The following is a 5,441-nucleotide window of genomic DNA, read 5'->3' on the forward strand; positions in this document are numbered from 1 at the left end:
AACAGTAGACTGGTAAGGAAAATGTGGTACGTATACACCATGGAATACTATGTAGACATTAAAACGAACAAGACCATATCCTTTGCAGCAACATGGATGGAGCTTGAGACCATTATCCTAGTCAAAGCAGCATAGGGACAGAAAACAAAATATCACATCGTCTGACTTATAAGTGGGGGCTAAATGCTAGGTACACATGGACACAAAAAAGGGAACAGCAGACACCAGGACCTATTTGAGCATGGAGGGTGGGAGGAAGGTGAGGATCATAAAACTACCTATTGAGTACTATGCTTATTATCTTGGGGAAGAAGTAATCTGTACACCAAATCCCTGTGACACACAATTTACCTTATAACACATTTGTACATGTACCCCTTAACCTATGATAAATTTTTTTTTTTAAAAGTAAGCGTAATGTTGACAGAAGTCAGTGCGCAGTGGCTAATCAGCTGAAGAGAAATGTGAGTGGTAACCATAAAATGGGACTCTGGGCCTTCTATGGCTGGAAATCTTGCAATAACAGATGGTTTGAAAGGAAGGAATAAAGACAGTAACAGAATAACAGAATAAGGGAGAGTGAGAAAGATAAAGGGAGAAAAGACATTGGAGCTAACATAGGGGAACTAACTCATAAGACTGTTCCCGATCGCTAAAAGTCATGTTTCACCTAAATCAACTTTTCATTAGTTGTCCTTCTCTAGCTTTCATGTATGTATTCAATAAATAAATCAAGTTCCTCCTATAATCCAGAAAATAAAATAATATAATATTTTCCTGTATCCAATAGCTGTATTGACAAAATAGACTGAAGGCTACATTCTAAAAAAGGATTAATCCTTATAAAACAAAACAAAACAAAATAAAAATGACCTTTTCAGAGTTGGTTTTCACCGACTGGTAAAAAAGCAATTTCATGAAGATTTTGACTGGTTTCTTTACAGTAACGTGAGCATGCCGATAACCTGGCAGAAACTCTTCTCATTTGGAACAAACAATGTCTTAGTAAGAAAGCCAGGGTTTCCCCTTAGAAATATATTTTTTAAATACCTTTTCATTAGTTCAAGGTTTTTCAAATATATTAGAGGCAATTTAGATATTTTGGAGCAGAATGTTTCATTATTATTCTCATCACAAACGTTGGTTTAAAAAAGGGAAACATGCAGCCATGAGCTGAGCAAAATTTAAAGCGATTTAAATAATCCAAGTCCATGCTTTTGGGTACCAAAACAATTTGAGGGTCTGGTTATATTCACAAACTGGACCAATTTCAGAAAATAAACTATTTTAAGAAAAATTAGTTGAATAATTTGCATACTGCAACTGGCATTCAAGTTTTGTGAGACAGTAAGAAGACTTGAGTTATTATTTGAGCTTACCATAAATTGGCAATGCAAAACAGAGAAACAAGTTAATGTGTCTCTGTTTCTTTCTACCTCCGTACTTCATGTGTAAAATAAGTAAGGCGATTAAGAAAGCATCTTCTAAATGATAAAGGACCACTTAATTATGCAAAATCACAATTAATCTTTAGTTCCTTTTGATTAGACATTCTGTTTTGAGCTTGTTAGGTATGTAAAAAAATGAACAATAATTTAGTATGTATAATGTTAATTATAAACATTTAAGCAATATTTTCATGTTCGAGCTACAATGCACCTCATTTTGACTTTAAGGTAGCATCACATGGCATACTTCTGAGTGAATACTCGAGATATTCTTTTGTATCTATCTCTGTTTTATTGTTCCCTGCAATCTCTGGCACTTAGAAGTCATCTGGGTTGGGATTGCATGGTAGCGAACAAATGAATAAGAGAATGTTAAAAATAGTTAAAGCAGAAGATGACTGTAATCTTAGAATATTAAGACAAATGCTATCATTACTATTAATATTTGGTTGATAAATTCTTTTTCTAAGTGCAACCTCATATGGTTTGAAGGGATAGTCTATAGGAAAGTGAATTTTCTTTTCTTTTTTTTTTTTTTTTTTGAGACGGAGTCTCGCTTTGTCGCCCAGGCTGGAGTACAGTGGCGCGATCTCCGCTCACTGCAAGCTCCGCCTCCCGGGTTCACGCCATTCTCCTGCCTCAGCCTCCGAGTAGCTTGGACTACAGGCGCCCGTCACCACGCCCGGCTAATTTTTTGTATTTTTAGTAGAGACCGGGTTTCACCGTGTTAGCCAGGATGGTCTCAATCTCCTGACCTCGTGATCCGCCCGTCTCAGCCTCCCAAAGTGCTGGGATTACAGGCGTGAGCCACCGCGTCCGGCGGAAAGTGAATTTTCAAAAGGAACACACAGCCTTAATGTGGGCTATAATTAGGTTCCATAACTGTGGCTTGCCAATGAAACATCTCGTCCCCAACTGTACCTGCAGAACAGTTGAGTTGGAAGGTCACGGGTCAAATCACTAAGTTCTGTGTTAATCCATTTTTGTGGCATAGTCTGTGCTTTTCATCTGGCTCCTCACTACCTCAGTGTGTGCTTAAAGGTCTGGCCAAAACTCGATTATTCAAGCAGCACAGAAGGATTTTCTAGTCTTACACCTGCTCTGACATACACAGTCACCTCACTAAACAGATTGGAGATGGAACTAGGAGGGCAGGGGACAGAGGTAGGTCGTGGGATGGGAGGCTAAATAGGTAAAATTTTACTGAAAATATTTGTGGAAAATGTTTTATATTTGATAAGAAAATGATTTATTGAAAATAGCACTAATGCCTTGTTCTCCTGCTATTTCTGTTAATAAGAAATTATAAAAGAAGTCTCTAAGAGAAAAGTCATATGGTAGATTTGTTTCCAATGGGAAATAACTTCTAGGGCAGAATTGTTAAGAACAGACAAGAACAACTTAAGAAAACATGTCAATAGTATTAGCTTTGCCTAAATGTCTTTTTTGTTCGTTTTTGTGTTTTTAGGTTTTTTCTTTTCCTTGTTTTTTCTTTTCATAAAAGTCCATGTGGACAAAAACAGTTTTGTCAATTTCCCCGTGCTTTTCCTAGATGGCGTTATCTTTGTCAGTCTTTATTGTTCACCAGTCCTCTGCTTTATATAATTTTTACACAATTTCCCTTATTTTTCCTACTTTATATTGTTGCTATATTGTCCTTATTAGATGGTAATCTGAATAAATACATAATTTTTCTCCTGTATGAAACATATCAAGGTAAAGTAGACATGGTGATCATGATCAGGAAACCAGGGGAATAAAATGAACAAAATGAAGGGCATCATTTGGTTTGTTGATAGAGTGCAAAGAGAAAGGAAAGAAGGTGAGTGATGAATTCTTATGTCGATATATAGCCCGGTAGGTTCCTGAAGACTGGACAAAGAGCCAGAGAACTCAGAGGGCCAAATCTGTGGTCTGACTCCAATGATAATAGTCATGATTATATTTATTTTATTATATGATGTGATACCATAATGGTAAATTACAGGAGACAAGGGCGACAAGGAGGATATTCATATTTATTGGTCCTGTAAAAAAAAAAAAAAAAAAAAAAAAAAAAGGACCAATATTTAGGAAGACTTTCAGAGTGTTAAGAGGACTAATTTGCTTATCTTGTATCATAAACTGCTCTCTCTCTTTTAAAAAATTTTTTGTAGAACCCAAATAAATCTATTTGTAGAACACAAATAAATTCAATAAGGGTAACATCATTCTGTTTTCAAAATCTGTGCTTATAACATGTTAAAAGCCAACTTATACCTAATGAGCACTTAACAGTGTGATAGAAAATATTCTGAACACTTATAATCCATACAACTACCCAATTAGATAGTTATTACTGGTTTTCTTTTCTATTTTACATATGAGGAAACTCTAGCACAAAGAGTGTAAGTGACTTATCCAAGATTACCTACATAGGACGTTTTGAGTGGCTCTCCCACCTTCACCATCTGATTCTAGAACCCACATACTTAAAGAAAACAATAGTGAGCGTGAGGAACATCACATCCATCATGTGTTCCTACCATGTAAGGAAGATGAAGAGATCTAAGAAATCAAAAGTTTTCCTAGAACCTTATTCTCGAGTAGAGAAGTCATAAAAGAAGAAGAAAAAAAGGCAAGTCAGAGTTTTAACTCTTCATACTTCAAACTAGGGCTTGGTTTTCATAAGCTACTACAGTTGTGGGATTTATTTTATTTTTTGTAAGATCTAATGAAGGAAGTGAATCTTTTGAAAGAGATTAAGATTTATATGGGTGAAAGGAAAAGGAGAGAATATTTCTAGTGACAAGATTACATTCACCTGCCTGAGTCCTTTGCTCCTGGAAAAGAGCAACTGTTAAGAAAATCCCCATCATTTTGTTTTCTGGGAAAGAACTTGCTTCAAATAATCATCCTCCCCTGTGTGAATTAGATAATAATCATAGATGTTCCCCTTCTTTACTTAAGACACAGTCAGACACAGACCCTCCAAATTTTCATTCTTTGATTCATAGATAATTATCTGAGATATTTTTTCTCTATTGACCAATCAGGACAAAATACCCCTTATTTGACAAACTTAAGTTTCTCCCCTTCTTCCAGGTTCACAAACTGTGACCCATCCTCAGCCTGAGCTCTGTAAGAGCACATCCCAAGAATCAGCTGATTGCAAGTAAAGATATTCCTCAACCAATTATCCTATCATAACACCCAGTCATCCCACTTCCCCTCACCAGGATTCTTATAGTTTTGTTTACCTTTCCCTATAAAAGAAAACCACTTTTGTCCACCACCTTTGAGATAACTTGCAGATCTTCTGGTCAGAGTATTCTCTCTATTGCAGTGGTCCCTCTCACCTTATTGTAATCATCCATTTCCCACTCTTGCAACAGTCTTCAAATAAACCCTCCTTATCTAAGTCTGGACTTGTTTTTATTTGATACTAGGAAAATAACAATATTACAAAACACATACATTTGTACATACATATATACAGAGGAATAAAGGGTTTTGTTATTTATAGGATAGTGAAGAACTAGCCTAAGCAGAGCAAAACAGTATATTTTGCAGAATAGAGGGAAATATTGTGTGAACAGCCTGGAATAACCTGACTTTGATTCATTATTAAGCTGAATAATCATAACCAACAGCTGTAGTAAAGACACTGTCATCTCTAATGTATTGAGTGTTTACACTGTGCCAAGTGAATTATGTGCTTATGAAGAGTGGCAGAATATGCCACCCCAAAATATGCCACTTTGACATAAGGATTAATTCAAGCTAATAGCACTTGAAAAACACCAGATGCAAGAAGAACATGCTAATTTCCCCATTTCTTCCTGAAAACAGGGAAAAAAACACTCCTGTGTGAATGATGTCCTCCCTGTACCAAGAGAAAAGAAACACTGTTCAATGGGGAGTCAGAGTCAAGATTATTATGTACAAACCTTCTTAAAATAATTCTTATCATTAGTTAGCCTCCTCATACAATTCAGTTACTTTTCCACCATG

The 5,441-nt window shown here is 36.0% G+C and overlaps 1 pseudogene; it reads right to left on the reverse strand.

Moving 5' to 3' along the window:
- Positions 1-1,682: 1,682 nt before the first annotated feature.
- LOC112629389 lies at positions 1,683-2,440 on the reverse strand (annotated as a pseudogene).
- Positions 2,441-5,441: the final 3,001 nt, after the last annotated feature.

Source organism: Theropithecus gelada, chromosome 7b (genome assembly GCF_003255815.1).
Source record: "Theropithecus gelada isolate Dixy chromosome 7b, Tgel_1.0, whole genome shotgun sequence".
In the NCBI taxonomy this organism is placed as follows: domain Eukaryota; kingdom Metazoa; phylum Chordata; class Mammalia; order Primates; family Cercopithecidae; genus Theropithecus; species Theropithecus gelada.